We start from the raw sequence: 19,872 nt of genomic DNA, 5'->3' as shown, positions 1-19,872 counted from the left end.
TTGTCAAGACTCAAGACTAGAAAAAATTGCCAAGAGGAGCCAATTGCCTTATACATGTCATAAGGCAGATGAGTTTAGTTTTACCGTGCTAGGGACAAATGAACTGAAGGAGTAAGAAGTCAAAGATGGGGCAATCAACTAAAGGAGAATTCAGTATTGAATACATAGTTTACCCACATTTTGCGGATGAGTAAATTGAGAACAGAGACAGGGAGGTTAAGTTCTTTATCTACCCTCACTGAATACTGAGGGTAGGTTGGGTTCTGTGTATTTAGCATCACTCATTCTTGGTAACTTGGGAACTTGAACTCTAAGTTGAACTGAATTCTTTCTGTTGTCCTTTGTTTTCAAAGAGGACCAATGATATACCAGAGCAATGCCTTGACTTGTATGTGAATTGGATTTAAGTGAAGCAGTTGTACAGTTATCAACCTCACTTTCTCTTCCAGAGTCTTCAAAGTTCAGTGGCAAGACAAAAGTCAGGACAACTGGTGATGGGCCTGGAATGCAGTGATTGACCTTGGTGCCCTTTGATATCTGACCAACCTCTACCCGCTTCAGTGCCTTCCTGGCCTTCGGAAAAAATTGTTCTCATCCACCCACCCATTCCACCAGGAGTGGGGGGCAGGGTCTTCACATCCTTGGGGTAGACAGCCCCCTAACTCACCCATGGGTTTGAGGCCTGTCAGTTACCCTCAACCTAGTTTAGCCTGTTTGACTGGAGGGTTTTACTGGAGGGTGGCTGCTGTGCATGCTACCGCTTCTTGGAGGCACAAGTGAGAGTTAGATGACTAGTGGACATGAAAGGTGGATGAGCAGCCCTGAAAAGGGCTCAGCAAGCCCTCACAGTAGAGGTGCTAGTCCTCCCCATACACTCCATGCACCCCAATTCCTTTTATACTGTCTCTAGTATCAGAAGGCTTAGGTTAAAAACACAGGTAATAGAGGACGGTGGCCTGGTCTTAGAGTCAGGGTTCATACTTCTGACCCCTGCTGGCTTTGTAGTTCTCTCTCATTGCCCCACACTGAAGTGCTCATCTGCAATAGGACACAAAGCCTTGATGAAATTCCAGGTCCAGACCAAAAAAAAAAACCAAAGTAGACACACATGTGTACGCATGTACACACACACACACACACACACACACACACAAGATCTTCTGAGGATCACTGCCAAGGACCTTCAAGAGCATGGAAGCCAAGCTTTCAGTCTTGTTCCAGGTCACCTGGGAGCAGAGGGAACCCTGTACCTTCACAATGACAACCCTGCCCCTGCCCATTTCAGCATTCTGAATGAGGAGCAAAGTGCAGGCTTCGGAAGTTAAAAATAAAAAGGGGAAAGAACAACAACAACAAAAAAAAATAAAGCCCTTTTCATAATAATGAATAGAGTAGAAAAAATTGTTTTTGTGCAAAGGAAGAAATATATGTTGATTATTAAATAATTTAGGATGTTACTACTATTATGGATGAATATTTTGATGTGTAATTTGTTTTATTTAATTTTTTAATTTTTTAAATTTTATTAATTTGTTTTGATTTATCGGATAATCACTTCCATATGTTTTTGAGTTTAAAATTTTTCTCCCCCCTCCTCCCCACCACCCTCCCTAAGACAGCACACACTCTGATATAAGATGTACATTTACATTCCTATTAAACATATTTTCACATTAGTGGTGTTGTAAGTAAAAATTAAAACCAATAGGAGGAACCAAAGAAAGAGGAAACAAAACTCAACAGAAGAGGAAAAAAATAGCAATTCAACATTCATAGTTTTTTCTTTGCATGTGGATAGCATTTTCCATCATGAGACCTCTGGAGATGTCTTAGATCCTTGTATTGCTGAGAAGGGTTAAGTTTCTCAATATTAGTCATCGCACAATGTGGCTGTTATTGGGTACAACATTCTCGTGGTACTGTTCATTTCACCCAGCATCAGACCATACAAGTCTTTCCAGGTTTTCTTATAGCACAATAGTATTCCATTACATTCATATACCACAACTTGCTCAGCCATTCCCCAATTGATGGGCATACCCTCAATTTCCAATTCTTTGCCACCACAAAAAGAGCTGCTATGAATATTTTTGTACATGTGGGTCCTTTTCCCATTTGTATGATCTCTTTGGGATATAGCCCTAGAAGTGCTATTGCTGGGTCAAAGGGCATGCACATTTTTATAGCCCTTTCGCCATAGTTCCAAATTGTTCTCCAAAATGGTTGAATCATTTCACAACTCCACCAACAATGCATTAGTGTTCCAATTTTCCCACATCTTCTCCAACATTTATCATTTTCCTGTTTTGTCATCGTGGCAAGTCTGATAGGGGTGATGTGGTACCTCATAATTGTTTTGATTTGCATTTCTCTAATCAATAATGATTTAGAGCATTTTTTCATATGACTATAGATGGCTTTAATTTCTTCGTCTGAGAATTGTCTGTTCATATCCTTTGAACATTTATCAATTGGGGAATGGCATGTATTCTTATAAATTTGACTTAATTCTCTATATATTTAGAAATGAGACCCTTATCAGAGATACTGGTTGTAAAAATTCTTTCCCAATTTTCTACCTTCCTTCTAATTTTAGTTGCATTGGTTTTGTTTGTGCAAAAACTTTTCAATTTAATGTAATCAAAATTATCCATTTTGCTTTTTGTAATGTTCTCTATCTCTTGTCTGGTCATGAATTCTTCTGTTCTCCATAGATCTGATAGGTAAATTATTCCTTGCTCTCCCAGTTTGCTTATAGTATCAGCCTTTATATCTAAATCATGAACCCATTTTGACTTTATTTTGGTATATGGTATGAGATTTTGGTCTATGCCTAGTTTCTGCCATACTCCTTTCCAGTTTTCCCAGCATTCTTTTTCAAAGAGTGGGTTCTTATCCCAAAATCTGGGGTCTTTGGGTTTATCAAATAATAGATTACTATGGTCATTGACTACTGTGTCTTGCATATTTAACCTATTCTACTGATCCACCACTCTATTTCTTAGCTTATACCAAGCAGTATTGATGATTGCTGCTTTATAATACAATTTAAGATCTGGAATTGTTAGGCCACCTTCCCCTGCATTTCTTTTCATTAGTTCCCTTGCTATTCTGGACCTTTTGTTCTTCCAAATGAATCTTGTTATTATTTTTTCTAACTCTATAAAATATTTTTTTGTAGTTTGATTGGCATGGCACTGAATAGGTAAATTAGATTAGGTAGAATTGTCATTTTTATTATATTAGCTCAGCCTACCCATGAGCAACTGATGTTTTTCCAGTTATTTAGATTTGAAGTATAATTTGAGTAGGAAAAGAATTTTTTCATATAAACTGCTAAAATGTATATGAAGTAACAGCTTTCACATGAGACCTGGACAGTTTTGGAGACAAAAAGATCTGTAGTATACAACTGTGGACTCAGAATTTGTTGTCAACAAAGTGGGGAGATGCTTCATTTGTGTGGGAAGTTTAATGTTATAAAGGAGAAATAAAGTATCTTTTATTTATTAAAAAATAAATAAAAATAAATATTCTGTGCCTTATCCTTACTACCTACCTTAATTACAGTCTTGTTGTTTGGTCATGTCTGACTCCTCCTAATCCTGTGGACCATACTGTCAGTGAGGTTTTCTTAGCAAAGATACTGGTGTGGTTTGCCATTTTCTTCTCTGGTGAATTAAGGCAAACAGAAAATAAGTGACCTGCCCAGGGCAGCCTGAAGTCACATTTGAACTCAGGTCTTCCTAACTCTGAGCTCAGCACTCTATCCACTGAGCCATCTAGCCGACTTTAAGCAAGCCTCTTAACCTCTGTTGGCCTGTTTCCTCATCTGTAAAACAAATAGATTGAGCCAAATAGTCTCCAAGGATTCTTCCAGTTCTAGAGCTTAGGAACTGTCATTGGTGATCACCTGATTTTTATGTACTAACAGTTTTAGAGAGTGAAACCCAGGATAGTGACAAGGGGAAGCCATCCTTAGTGTTGGGATATACTGAGCTGAAGTCTAGCATCTGCTGCATTCTAATTGTGTGACCCTTTGTAAATCACTTAACCCTTCAGTTACTCAAGCAGCCCTCTAAAGCTGTAAGTTATAGAGGAGTAGCTTATTACCATCGATACAAAAAGTTGCCCACCAACAAAATCACAAGTTTCAACCAAAACATTTTTGAACCAACCATTTTTTAACAATAAGATGATATTGTTGAATAAAATTACAGATTTCATCTCAAAATTATAGATCTGGACATTAATAAAGTCAAAAATGTTTTACTTTTTTTTTTCCAATTTTCAGTCAATAACCCATGCTTGAAATAAAACAAGATGAGCTATAAGGCAACATGGTATAATGGGAGGTAAAGCATATTTGATTTGCTGTGAGAAGATCTAGACTTGAACCTAGAGTCTGCTACTTATCAATTGTGTGACCTTAGGCCAGTCACTTCACAAAGTGGGCTTCAATTTCCTGTTATAAAATGAAGTTGGACTAAATAATCTCTAAGGTCCCTTCCAGCTGGAGGCGTACTGGAGCCAATTTCAACAGACATATTCAATTGTTTGAGATCAGTTGAGAACTGATGGTTAAAGTTTTAGTATGAGTATTTACACCTCAGAGACAATCAGAAAAGTTATAAATCAGGGCTTAATTGATTGTTGATTCCTGGATTTACGGAAGCTATGCAGAAAATGTTAATAATGCAGATGAAACTTAAAAGTGTGTCAATGGTACTTTTTATTTTTCTTCAGAGAACTAGTTGTTAAACAATCAACTTTCAGTTCTATAATCCTAGGGCACCATCCAGCCCTTTTTTTAGACTTCCTGGAACCATCTCATTGCTTTTTAGTGGGCTTGCTTAGAAGCACTTAACATGCCTGCATACTTCATTATTTTCCCCACCATGCAACATGCAAATTATTACACTTCCACTTCTCTTTTTGTCTTATTTGCAAGCACTGGTGATGATGCTTTTTTAGTCAACAAAAATTTTCAGGTGAAGGTTATGACCATTTGTTTTTGCTAAACATTCATAGAAGGAAGTGGAAAATGTGCTTAAACAAAGACCATTGATCTTACTCGATGGCAGGACTCTCTGCTGGCTTGAGTTATTGAAATAAGACTTCAAGGCAAGGAGTATGAAGAGTTTTGCAAACAGTGCTATTTAAATGATGAGTAAAGCTTGGATTCCAGAACCAGAACGGCAAATAAGGAAATATCCCTGGAGTGCTGTGTCTGAAAGGGACCTTAGAAGGCAGTTAGTCCAACCCCTGAAATATCTTTGGATACTACAAGGGTCCACTAATCCAAACTCCTCAGACCTCTTATATCCTGATGTCCAATCCTGTGTGCTTCCAGGGACCCTCAGTCTTTTTCCATTCTCCTACACATTGGTTTTCAATAAACTTTCCCATACAACTTACTCAACAGAAAGATTGAATTATAGAGTTTACTATGCACATAAAAAACTTTCCTATACCCTTTATTTTTCTTTTTAGATAATTGGGGTTAAGTGACTTGCCCAGGGTCACATAGCTAGTAAGTGTCAAGTATTTGGTCTGAGGTCACATTTGAACTCAGGTCTTCCTGACTCCAGGGCAGGTGCGCTATCCACTTCACCACCTATCTGCCCCCTATACCCCTAATTCAATATAAAAGGAAATAAATTCCTGAGTGTGCCATGAATCTTCCCATAAAATAAATACAATAAAGAGATCAATCAATTTCAGTTAGATATATAGTAATTTACCAGATATTCTTATACCTTCTCAACAAGCTCCTTGTATCCCCTGGCATTATTGAACCTTAATTTCCTCATCATAGAGTGGAGATAAAATCTATTCCTTCTGATCCTGACTCAGACAATTGTCATGAGAATCCAGTACCCCAAGGAACCCCTGCATTCCATCATGTCTCTTAAGTCTTACATGGCAGCTCTCCAAACCAATTGCCCCTGGACAATCACTTTCCCTTTTGTCACAGTTCCTTCTCAATAATTTCCTGGGTTTCCTATTAGAAAGACAGAGTCATATGTTGCCCCCACTTCACTTAGGGGATATCACTGTTCCTTCTTCCCAACCCTCAATCTCAAAGCTTTTAGAAAATAGTTGTTCACCTTCACTGAAGTTTAGTCAGCATGGAAAAAAAAATACAAATGTAATGCAATCAAAGCTATCTTACTGCTGGCCAAACAGAAGGGTTACTATTCTAGTTGATTCCACAAAAAGGGATATCTAGTTGTATGGCTGATCTTCTTGCTCTTCCTTAAACATGAACCTCCATCTTTATATGCTTGCCTTTGTAATGGCTGTCTTCCATGCCCATAATGAATTCTTTCCCCATCACAAGCTCTTTCCTTCAAGATTCTGCTCAAGCCATCATCTATATAAGGCCTTTCCTGGTCTCTTCAGCTGCTAATGTATCTACTACCCTTCAGCCCTCTACCTAGGATTATCTTCTATCTTCTGTGTCAGGTATATATAGTCATACTGTCTTCATCTCTTAATACGTAAGTTCCTTGAGGAAAGAGATTGCTTCACTTTTTTGGTCTTTGTAACCTAGTAGAATACCTGACAAATAGAAGACAATTAAGGGCTCCATGTTTGACTGCATGATTAAATGATTGTATTTGACTCCACTAAAACAAAACAAAAAATTGATTAAGTAAAATTTTATTGATATTCATATCTACATAACTTACATAGCTTTACATTTCCCAGTATGTTCCTAGCTTTTTACCTCCCCTAAAGAGCTATGCCTTATAACAAAGAATGAAGAAGAAAAAATATAGTTCCGCAAAACTAATCATATCATTAACCATTCAAAAAAATGACATTATATGCATTGTTCCTTATCCATAGCTCCAAATTTCTGCAAAAACAAAAAGAAGGAGACATGCCTTCCCCTAACTCTTCTTGGGGGTTAAGCTTGGTCATTATAATTTCCCAACATTCAATTTAAATATTTTATTGTTACTCATCTTCCATTTATGTTGTTGTAGTTATGTGTATTATTTCCCTCGTTCTATTTACTTCACTTTGCATTGATTCATATATCTTCTAATATTTTTTCTATATTCATCAAATTCTCCATTTCATGTAATATAGTAGCACAACATCAATTCCCCAAGGATAATGGTGTGATCTGGATTGGGACTCTAGCCCAGTGGAAGGACTCACCTGGCCAAAATGTGGCACCTGGACATGATCTTGGTGGGAACAGAGCTCTATAAGAACAGAGCAAAATAATGAGCCTACTCCTAGAAGTATTATAGGAGAGATTATGTCCTCGAGGTATTCAAGAAAAGTCTATTCCTTTGCTTTTGCTATCTTTGAACTAAATATCCCTCTGTAAAGGTTAATTGATGTTAAGTGATTAAATGGAATTGAGGTGGTAGTCATAGATACTTAACAATGGGGAGAACACAGCTGGTAGAGACTCAAGCCTATGGTAGTAGAGAAGAAGCCTCCCACAAACCTGGGAGGTTATTATTATTATTATTATTACTACCTGATTTTATTGATGAGGAATTGTGGCAGCATTACGGTGAGCAGATATGGCCACCTGGCTCTGGAAGAGAGAAGGCCAGAGCACAGAGTATGCTGGACTTTTCAGCTCATTCTACCTCTGCTGCTTTGCCTGGTTTTTGACTCCACTCTTATTGGAGAGCTGGAGGGTGGAGTACCAAACTCTTCCCACTGCCTTCTTTTATAGAGGGCAGAAACTTCTCTGCTCACTCTACTTTGCAACTTCTGCTCACCTGGATTCAGCAACACTGAACAAGATTCTCCCTGGTTTCCTTTTCCTGCTTTCCTACCTCCTTTTGTGTGTCTCACCATATTAGATTAGAAGTTTCTTGAGGGTAGGGACTGTCTTTCTTTTTATTAATTGTGTCTCCAGTGCTCAGCACAATGTCTGCCACCTGGTAGGTGCTTAAAAAATGTTTATTCTATGGTATATATGACTATACATGACTAAAATGCTTTTACAGACATTTTGGAGGGAGTTTCTCATTGGAGGGTGTCTTTAGATTTTTTTTAAATTATCTTTTGTTAATTCTAGTTTGTATTCTTAGTCCTTTTGATAAAATTTCTATTTTTAATTTTTTTAATTTCATACTTGCAAAAGGAGTTGGCATCAGTACAGTATATGAAGTGAAGGAATGATTTTTCCCAGATTCTCTTGATGGCATCTATTAGTCCAAATTTGAGAAATTCCTCCAGTAGATCTGGAGGGCTTTTATGTTGTGGAATAAGGGTTATCCTTTTCAATATAGTATTTGGAGGGTCATTAACCTAAGGTGTTAAAATGATAAAAGAACCTTTTTTATGTGAAGGATGTAACAAGTATCATCTAGTTAGTATAAGAACAGAACTTTTCTTGAAGTTGCCTCTCAATTCACGGATTTGTGTGTTCCAAGAAGGCTTTTAGCAAGTCATTTTTCATTTTCCTATTGACTTTCCTTATAAAATATTTTCATAAGCTGGGTAAATCTCCCATAATAATTTTGCTTCTCTCTCTCTCTCTCTCTCTCTCTCTCTCTCTCTCTCTCTCTCTCTCTCTCTCTCTCTCTCTCTCTCTCTCTCTCTCTTTCTCCCTCTCCCTATTTCTGTCTCTCTATATCTGAGTCTCTTTCTCTCTGCCTCTTTCTGTCTCTCTGTTTCTATCTCTTTCTCTTCCCTGTTCTCCAGAATTACTCAAGCTGTTAACAGTCCAAGATTCCATTGCATCTTCAACATAAAGTAACCATATCTATAGACTGCACATGAGGGGCTATTGAAGATATTATAATATGATTTGGATTCCAGTGGTATCTGGGGGGAAATGTGGGATAGGAGGAGATAGGTGGGGAAAAGAAGGAAAAGACAGGAGCACTGACAAAGATGGAGATACCAGCTTTTGAGATGAGCAAAAACATAAAGAAGCAAGTCAAAGAGCAGTCCTGAGGCTTGGATTTTTGGCGGTCCATTTGGTGGTCCATTAAGTACTAGCCAAACACCTGGTTCCTACTGTGTTATGAAATGCTATAAAACCTTAGACTCAGAGAGTAGACCCTGAGGCTGCCTTACTCCTGAAGCCACTGGCTACCCTGAGCTCTTCCAAGGCCATAATTCCATGCAATATAATAATAGTGGTAGTGGTTCAGGAATGTGCTGGAGCCAGCTCAGTTTTAGAGAGCTAGTTGTTAAATTATCAGGGGTATATATATATATATATATATATATATATATATATATATATATATATATATATATATATATATATACACACACACACACACATACACACACACACACATATATATGTATATGTATATATATTATATATATGATCACATAATCAATATTATCAGTGTATATATATATATATACACTATATATATTTATTTATACCTTAGAAGTTATCAAATAATTATGAACAAATGATTGTTTTGTTGATTATCTAGACAAGAGAGTGATGGGGAAAAATGATAGGAATGCAGATTAAACTCAGAAGTATGTTGTGCTAAATTTTTTCTTAGAGAGACAGTTATTAAAACATTTACCGACATACCTCTTCAATGGCACCTTTTTAAGCTGAATCTTTATATTGTAGGGTATTCATTTTCCTGTGAGCAGTCTCAATCTCATAACCAAATCTTTAAAGTACGCTTATAGACTTCTATGGTGAAATAACTATTGGAATAGGAGTTAGAAAATCTGGATTCTTCTATTTTCACACTTGGACAAGTCATTCAATCTTTCAGAAACTCATCTATAAAATGGAGTGATCTAATTGGGTTGTTTTGAGAATCAAATGAGATAAAATATGCAAAAGGTCTTTAAAAATTGGAAAGCACATTGAGGGAATGCCTATCAGTTGGGGAATGGCTGAATACAGTATAGTATATGGTAGTGATGGAATACTACTGTGCTGTAAGAAATGATGAGCAAGTTGATTTCAGAAAAACATGGAAAGACTTACATGAAATAATGAAGAATGAAATGAAAAGAACCGAGAGAATGTTATACATATTAACAGCAATATTATTTAAAGAATAACTAATGACTAAGCTATTCTGAGTTATATGAATATTGAAATCAACTATAAAGGACCTATCAAGGAAGATGCTTTCCCTCTCCACAGAAAGAACTGATATATGGAAGTATGTATTGTATGATTTCACACATATGTCTATGTCAAGTGTTGGCCTTCTCTTAGTTCGAGTTGGGAGGAAGAGAGGGAGCTTGAAACTCAAAATGTAACAAAATAAATAAATAAAATAAGTATTTTTTAATTGGAAAGTACTATACAGAAGCAAGGTGTTACTGTTATTATTGTTGTTGTTAGTGATTCCTTAAGATAGAAACGCCACAGCACATCAGGTTGCCTTTTATAAGAGTTTGCCTTTAATAGAAATAACCTGTTCAAAATCACAAATTTTCTTTAATTCTCAATTAAAATCCCCTGCTCCTGGAAATCTTTCCCAGGTCCTTTTAATTTTAGTGCTTTTCCCTCTCTTAATTATTTCCTATTAACCTGTATATAGCTTATTTGTACATACTCGATTACTCATTGTTTCCCCCCTCCCCCACCAGACTGTGAGCTCCTTCAGGTCAGGGACTGTCTTTTGCCTTTTTTTGTATCCCCAGTGCTTAGCATAGTGCCTGGCACAGATTAGGCACTTAATAGATGTTTATTGACTGACTGATAACAGAGGAGTAAATTGAATAAGGGCCAGGGTTGAGTTAGAAAGGGAGAATGTGACTCCAGATTCTGAACTCCCATTCTCCCAGAAAGAATGTATCTGGAATATACATCAAAAGAGAAGAGGGCATTCAGTGAAGATGGTAAGAAGGGCTAGAAATATCAATAAGGAACAAGAAGCATGTCTATTCCCCTTCCTGGACAAGTGTGTCTGGGTTCTTTTTTGTAAAAGTGGCTGGAACCAAGAAGGGGATAAATAGGAAGGGAGGAAAGGACAAGAGTCATACCTTGCCCATTGCCTTTTAAAAAAAAATTTATTGATATCTTTGTTTTTACACTGCTCACATTTTTCCTGGTATCTCTTGCCTACCTCCTCTCAGAAAACCATCCCACGCAATAAAGAATATTTTAAAAAAAAAGGGGGGAGAGAAAGAGGAGAAAAAAAATCAACAAAACCAATCAATACATTGAAAAAGTCTGAAAATACATCCAGTGTTCCACAACTGCACAAAAGAGCCTTGCTGCCTTTTCTGTGCTTCTTTAAGGCTTGGCCTTATTCCAGCCCACTTAACTTTAAAAAATTCATAGTAACTATTGAGTTGGGAGTAGATGCTACAAAAGGCCTGAGACTGAAATGAAGAGTAGGTGTGGCAGCAATAATGTGATCAGAGATAAAAATTGGGCAAAACAAGTCGGGATTTAGAGTTTTGTTGAATTTGAATCAACAGCCTGTAGATCAGAGGCAATGTCTTGGACCTGTTTGACCTTATGGTGAAGCCTATGGATTCCTTCTCAGAATAATACTATATACGTATAATTTACATATTTTATATATATATATATTATTATATATATAATATATATATATTATATATATATATATATATATATATATATAATATATATATATTATATATATATAATATTATATATATTATATATATATAATATATATATTATATATATATAATATATATATATATTATATATACACACACACACACACACACACACACACACACATATATATACACACACACATATATATAATATACATAAAATACCATACTTAGGATTACAAAAAAACCAACTATATTGAAATACAGTTATCAAAATCTAAAAAAAGAAAAGTTACAGCCTTTCCGTTTCTAGATAATGAAGACCAAGTGGAGACCATTTGTAAAACTGAGAGCAGAGTTGAAGGAGACTGAGTCCAAGATTGGAATTTGTCTTTGCTTATGATGCTCTTGTTAAATAGGTCGTTCAACAATAGTTAATTCAACATGAGGGATTATAGCTGAGCATGTGCAAAATTTATTTTCATAACAACCCAGTAGAACTCAGTGAAACTGAATATTAAATTACATGCTACTCAGCATGGCCTTTAAAGATTTAACAATCTCACTCCAGTCTGCCTTTTCTAGGTTTATTGTACATTACCTTCTACATTTCACACACACTGTACATTTCCATTAAAGTCTCCTACTTGCTTTTCTATGTATATAACATTAATCTCCCACTTCCATGTCCTTACCTAAGCTGTCTTAGTGCCTGGAATACAATCTTTCCTTCTACCCCTTGGAATCTAGAGTTTCTTTCAAGTTTTTAGCTCCTATACAAAGCCTATACAATGCTGTAACAACTTTGTATCCACTTTGCATTTATTTTGTATTTACATATCTCCCCACCCAATCCTGCCCCTATAAATTCCCTAAGGACAGAGACTTCCGGTTTTGTTTTAGAATCCCTTTCACCTAGCCAGGTACCTGGTACATAGTAGATGCTTCATAAATACATATTGAAAGATTGAATGCCAATATTTAATCAATAACATTTAGCTCATGCAGCCATAAGCAAATCAAAGTCAGGTTAAGGGAAAAACTTGAATAAAAGAATGGAGAACCACAGACTTCTGAAGGAGAAGTCAGAGGTCATTTAGTCCAACTTATTGCTGAAGATGAAATTCCTCTCTAATATCCCTGACCAATGGCCATCCAATGTCCTCTTGAAGATTTCAAATGATAGAGAACTCGGTAATCTGTAAAGTAACCCATTCTACTTTTAGGATAGCTTGAGATTAATGTCAAGACATTTGATAGTAGTGTCAGAGAATTACATTGATGGGTGAAGATTCCTCTTGAACCTGTTAAAGTTTAGGCAATATTAAAAAAAAAAGAAAAAACAGCTTTGTGATAGCATAGAAATACAAAATATTGCGTATTATGTTGTACTTAAAGAGTTCTTACAATTCCATCATTCTAGAATCTTGGATCCTAAATAATTTTCCCTAGCTACCACTAAAAGCTTAAAAATATTATCTAAGAAATAAAATTTAATATGAACTCAGGGCTCACTTCTTTCAAATAAGTAAAGGGTAAAAGAGTATAAGGGGCAGCTAGCTTCCAAAGGGAGCTAATGAAGTAAGATGATTGAGGCTATAATTTACTAGAGAAAATGGTAGGAGATGGATCAAGTACACAAGTAGAAAAGTTGGCCTTGTGAAAGAGAGATGCCTCATTATTAGAGAGTAGGGGAAAGGAGAGAATGGGGGATGATGTCAAAAGGTTTTCATATGACAGGAATGGGAGAAGGAACTCATGTCAAATAGCCTCAATTTTCTCAGTAATATAAGTTAAAAGCTTTCAGCTGAGAGTAGAACCAAGGCAAAGGATAAAAATGTATTTGCTTTCTGAAAGTCCCTAAGAACATAAATTTATGGAAAAGTAGAATTAAATGAATAGACAAAAAAAGACTACATAGAAAACCCATCACAGCTAGAAAGAGGTTTGGTGCATTTCGGGATAATCAAGGAAATAGGATAAGGGAAATTATTTACTCATGCATTTATAAAGATAATTCAGTGATTATTGTTTCTGTCTAGTGCATGCATTTCAATGTACTCTAAAAAATGACCCTGAGAATGTTATATTTTTCTCTGTTCTTTATTCTCTCTCTGACAAAAAATGTTTTGTTTCACATTTCCTCTATGGATCTTAATGTAAGATAAAAGCATTTCTCAATGTACACAGCTTTCATTGATCCACCCTGGAAATCACAGTACATTTAAATAGCCACTGGGGAGTCATCTATAAAAGAGAACATTGAGTTCCACTCTTCTCCAAACTACTACAAACTAATGCAATGGCACCATTAAAATGATAACTTCAACTCTTTGAAGAGTCTCTTCAGAAGAAGTGACACAATACCTGTGAAAGCCATCCCTATTCTCCTTTTCTCCCTCCCAATCTTCTCTTAACCTTCTGTCAAATTGCCTTCCTCAAATATTCTTTTTTAAACATTTATTTGTTCTGAACAATATTAACAACTCAGTAAATTATACTTGCTTTGGAATTATTTATGTTAAAGTAAATTTCAACCCATCAAATGTCATAATTTCTCAGTCATTTCCAATAAGATTCCATTATGGCTCTTTATGCATTCATTTCCATTTACTTTTGTTATTATAGAGGTAATGTATTCTGGTCCTGTTTTTCCCCCCCACTGAGCAATTTTTCCATAAAAAAAATCTTTCCATGTTCCTTTGTAATTCTCATACTTATTGGTCTTAATTGAACAGTAACAGGATATAGTGGATGCAAGGTTAGATTTAGAGACAGCAAACCTTTAATGAGAAATCTTCAAAAGTGTGTTTTAAATCTAAATTCTCTGACTTAAAAATCAGTGCCTTTTCCCAGTACTGTGCTGCCTTGACATTTCAGTTTTATGACATTCCACCTCTATGTACTTCAAGAAATTCCATGGAATGTATCTATTAAGTCTTAGACTAGCTGTTATTACCCTCAAGTATTCCATTATATTAGAAAGAAAGATTAGAAATCATTCTTTATTACATGGGATAGCTCTCTGGGAGTAGGGAAGGAGAAGGATGAAGATGATTTGGGAGACGTGAAAACAAAATATATCCAAAATATTTATGTGGATGGAATGGAGAAAGAAAAGGAAGGCTAGAGTAATGGTACAGAGCTGATCTTGGAGCCAGGAAGATCTAGGTTCAGGTCTTGCCTCTGAAGCATGTTGGCTATATAATTCTAGGCAAGTTACCTACCCTGTCAGTGCCCCTCAAGTATCTTGTTAAGAGTGTATGTTTTGTAAAGTCAAATTTTCTATTCAGCTCTGGGCTTTGTATCAGGAATGCTTGAAAGTCCTCTATTTCATTAAATATCCATTTTCCCCCTGAAGGATTGTACTCAGTTTTGCCAGGTAGGTTGTTTTTGGTTGTAATCCTATTTCTTTTCTTTGCCTTTCAGAATATCATACGCCAAGCCCTCCATTCCTTTAAAGTGATATTTGCTAAATGTTATGTGATCCTGATTGTGGCTGCATGATATTTGAATGGCTTCTTTCTGGCTGCTTGAAATATTTTCTCTTTGATCTGGAAGCTCTCAAATTGATTATAATATTCCTGGGGGTTTTCATTTTGAGATCTCTTTCAGATGGTGATTGGTTGATTCCTTAATTTCTATTTTACTGTATGGTTCTATATTGGGGCAGTTTTCCATAATAATTTTGTAAATGTCTAGACTCTTTCTTGGATTATGCCTTTCAGGTAGTCCAATAATTCTTAAATCATCTCTCCTCAATCTACTTTTCATTCAGTTGTTTTTCCAGTGAAATATTTTATATTTTCTTCTTTTTTTTTCATTATTTTGACTTTGTTTTATTGTTTCTTTAGCTTACACTTGCCCAATTCTAAGATTTATGGAATTAATTTTTTCAGTGAGTTGTTGTACCTCTTTTTTTTTTCATTTGGAAAATTCTGATTTTTAAAAAATTATTTTCATCAGTGAAATTTTGTACCTATTTTTCCATTTGTTCGATTCTATTTTTAAAGTATTAGTTCCTTCAGTATTTTTTGGTGACTTTCTTACCAAACCCTTAATTGTCTTTTCATAATTTTCTTCCTTTTCTCTCATTTCTTTACTTAATTTTTCCTCTACCACCCTTATTTGACTTTGAAAATCTTTTTTAAACGCTTTAAATAATTCTTGTTGGGATTGTGTTAAATTCACATTTTTTTCCTTTGAGGCTTTGCTTGTAGCTATTTTGACTTCATTGTCTTCTTCTGAATTTGTGTCTTGATCTTCCATATCACCACAGTAGCTTTTCAGCGTCAGGTTCTTTTTGTTGTTGTTTGCTCATTTTCCCAGCCTATTTATTGACGTTAAATTTGTTAAAGTTGGATTCTGTTCCTAGTATGGGGTGGGGTCCCATGTTTCAGATTTTTTTTTCACCACTATTTTAAGAGCTAGTACTGGGGTTTGGAAGTTTTTGATGTTTCCAAAGTGGTGTGATCCAGGGAGAGGTGGGGGTCACTGTTCTTCTGGTCTGCACTCTGGTCCTTACCCAAGAAGGTCCCCAGATCCCTTGGGACAGCAGTGATCCTTGAACTGTGACCCAGAAGTGGGTCTAAGCAATGGAGTTGCCAAATAGCATTTGGTCCTGTATCCAGTACTATGATGGTAATCTCTTTCTGACCAGTTGCCATATCCCCTTAACATCTTTGGCTTGAGAGCTCCTGAAGCTGTTGCTGCTGCTGCTGCTGTCACCACCACCAAGTTCCACCACTGGTGTTGAATTCATATGGGCTCTGGGCCAGCCTCCACCCTATGTCACAGATCTCTCTTTCTGACCTCCCAAGTTGTCTTGGGCTGGAAGAATGTCTCACCCTGACCTTTTGTAGATTCTGCCATTCCAGAATTCTATTTATGGCATTATTTAAAGTTGTCTGGAGAAGAATATTAGGGAAGCTCTGCTGAGTGCTTCCTCTACTCTGCCATCTTGACTCCTCCCCCAGAAGTCCAAGACTGTGTATCAAAGAGAAAATGTCAGCCTACATTGGTAGGGGAATTTCCTTCTTGGGAGCTCTTTATACCAGTAAAATAGAAGGAGTATCCTTATGTTACTCTGTAACATTAATACAATATTTGTTATTTTCTAAAATCATTCCCTAGTTATTGGACATTTAAGTTACCCCAGCTGTTTTTTTTTTTGCAATTACAAAGATTGCCACCATGAAAAATCTTTGAACAGCTAGTTACTTCAAATAATAATAATTAATGAAAAACATGAGTATATTCTCAAAAATAGAATTACGGATAAAAGGGTATGATTATTTTACACATTTGACTGTGTTTTGCCAGATTGCTCTCCAAAGAGATTCTACAAGTTTGCTATCCTATCAGAAATGAATAAGTGTACTTCTCCCTCCATCCTTTATGTCTAGATCATTCCAAAGGTCTGTCATATCTAACTTTTCTGATAATCTACTTACCTTCTTAGTTTCTTTATTTTTTGATTGGATTTATTGAGTTCTGAGAGGGTGACAATTGAGGTCCCTCACTAGTATGGTTTTGCTATCTATTTCTTCCTGTAACTCACTTCTTTGAGAATTTGGATGCTATACCACTTGGTGCATATATGTTTAGTATTGATATTGTTTTTCATTGTCTATGATACCTTTTAGCAAGATGTAGTTTCCTTCATAATCTCTTTTAATTAGGTCTATTTTTGCTTTTACTTTCTCTGAGATCAGGATTGCTACCCCTGCTTTTTTTTTTAACTTCAACTGAAACACAACAGATTCTATTCCAGTCTCTTACCTTTACCATGTGTATGTCTCTCTGCTTCAAGCGTGTGTCTTGTAAACAACATATTGTAGGATTCTGATTTTTGATCCACTCAGCTATCCACTTCTGTTTTATGGGAAAGTTCATCCCATTCACATTCACAGTTATGATTACTACCTGGGGGGCCCTCATGTCTAGTACTGCACTGAGGGGGTGGGAGTGGGGTAGCTGGCATTATTGGAGTCTGGCAGTTTACCTGGTGCTGAGGTGGGGCCCTAGTGGTGGTGTCTGAGGTATGCTAAGGCCTAGTGGAGTGTTTCTGCTTTCCCACTCTTTGCCTCCCCCCCAACCTAGGGCTGCACTGAAGCATGACTGGAGGATGCCTGTCTGCTTGGGCTATGGGCTCAGGATATTCCCTGATTTGCTGAGGTGTGGCTTACTGCTGGCTTGCTGGGACACCTCCTGTTCTGGAATGAGATCCCCTCCCATGCAAGTGAGACAGACCCCCTCCCACTATTCTTCCAAGACTCTTGGTCTAAAAGATTGTTTCATCCCATCTTTTTGCTGGTTCTATCATTAGAAGACTTGCTCTGAGGCATTATTTTATGGTTGCTTGGAGGTGAATGTGGCAAAGTTAGATTTACTGCTTAGCCTACCATTTTGGCTTCCGGAAGTCCTGATCCATCAAATAGTTATGTTGTTTTTTAAGACAGGGTTAATAAACCATTAGTAAACCACCATAACAAGAGGAGAAAGCAAACAAATCAGCAAAATCATAAATACTAAAGGAAAGATCATAACAAATACAAAAGAAACTAACAGGAAGTATTATACATACCTATAGTCTGACGAACTTGGGAATTTAGAGGAAATAGGTTATTGTCTACAAAAATATAAATTATCCAAACTGAAACAACAGGAAATTCATAATTTAAATAGACAAATCTCAGAGGAAGGAATAAGATCTAAGATTTACACTGCCAAAAACAAAAACAAAAATGTGCAAAAATTCAACCCCCCTTCTTTTCTAATAAATTTTTCTAGGATAAATTATCTAGGATTTTATCTTGGATAAATTTTCACCTTTCAGTTGACTGAAATAATTTTCTCTTTACCCTGGGTTACTCATAAATTTGTTTTATTTCCTTCCTTTTATTTCTCAGATATTTTCGTAATTTGTTCTTCAGAGCACCAACATTAGTTTTGCACAGTGTGGGTTTATTTTTGAGGTATTCCTAAGAATTCATTCTCTTTTACTCATTTTGTCCCCTCCTAGAATATCCCCCAAGAACCTCAGAATTTGACTAATTTTCCTTCATCCAGAATATTTGCTGAAAGCATGAGAATATATAGCTTATATTTTGTTCTCTATAGAAAGCAAAAGGGTCCTCAACTGCCACACAAGCATTCAGTTTAATAAGATACATCATACAAGGCAGCCTTCATTTCATCCAATAGAAAACACAATGCAAAAGACTGCTACCTGAACCCATAACCAACCAAGGAATCTTCCCTACCTTTTCTGGTAAATCCTACCCTCATCATGACCAATGCAGTCTTCCAGATTTAGCTCTTTCTTTGGCTGAAGACCTTCCCCACAAAGGAAAAAACAGTTGAAATCAGTAGTGAATCAACCCTTTACTTTTTTTTTTTTAATGTGGGGCATTCTTTATTTCACTAAAAAAAAAAATGCAAAGGACTCATATCTAGGCTCCAAATCAATCAAGACAGTTCTTCCTCCTTCCAATGAGCTCCTCTTTTGCGATTACCTATACATTTTATTTTTTTCTTCTTCAGGATTTTAACTTTATACTGAACTCAAAAAACATCAACAAAAACGAGCATTTTCTCATATAAAGAACATAAGAAAGATTGTGCATGAAACTGTGAATTTCTATTATGTCCAGCTTTAAAAAAAAAGTATAACAATCTCTATTTAGCTAAACTTGTTCTTGGAAACTATAATAATTCAAAGCACTAATTCCAAAGCATTCTGTTTGTTTATGTCTGCCTCTGAACTTTGTTCTGTTCTGTGCATTAAAAAAAAGTTTCAGTCAATTTTTCTTTTCTTTTTTTTTTAAACGTTGTTATCACTAGCCCTCTGTTTCCATCTTTCTTCTCCCTCAAAATTCTCCTTCTCCCCTCGAAAAATTTTCCTTGTAATAAAAAAAATAGTCAAACAAAACAAATCCACACATAGGCCAAGTCTGAAAATACGGGTCTCATTCTGCTCACCTGGTACAGGATTATGAATCTTCTATACCAGAAGTGTCAAACTCCTAGCCTGTATGCCCTAAGCTCACAAAATTCCAGTAGCCTGAACCAGATGAAAATTAAATTGAGAAATATTTAATAAAATAAAAATAAAATCCAATATAGATAATGTTAATTTGTGGTTTTCTAAGTCCACGGTCCACAGAGATCCAGTTTAGTGGCCCCTGTTTCTATATGATTTTGACACCATTGTTCTAGACTTATAACACTCCATTCTGGTTGAGGCTCCAATGAAAGAAGAAAGAACTATTTTGTCTTGATTGTGTGGTTGTGTAGTAAGGACAAGTCATCATGTGTGGGAACCAGGCTTCCTCCCCCAGGAAGAGATAG

The sequence above is a fragment of the Phascolarctos cinereus genome, unplaced genomic scaffold (assembly GCF_003287225.1).
Source record: "Phascolarctos cinereus isolate Bilbo 61053 unplaced genomic scaffold, phaCin_HiC Scaffold_4;HRSCAF=312, whole genome shotgun sequence".
Lineage (NCBI taxonomy): Eukaryota > Metazoa > Chordata > Mammalia > Diprotodontia > Phascolarctidae > Phascolarctos > Phascolarctos cinereus.
This window is presented reverse-complemented; position numbering follows the sequence as displayed.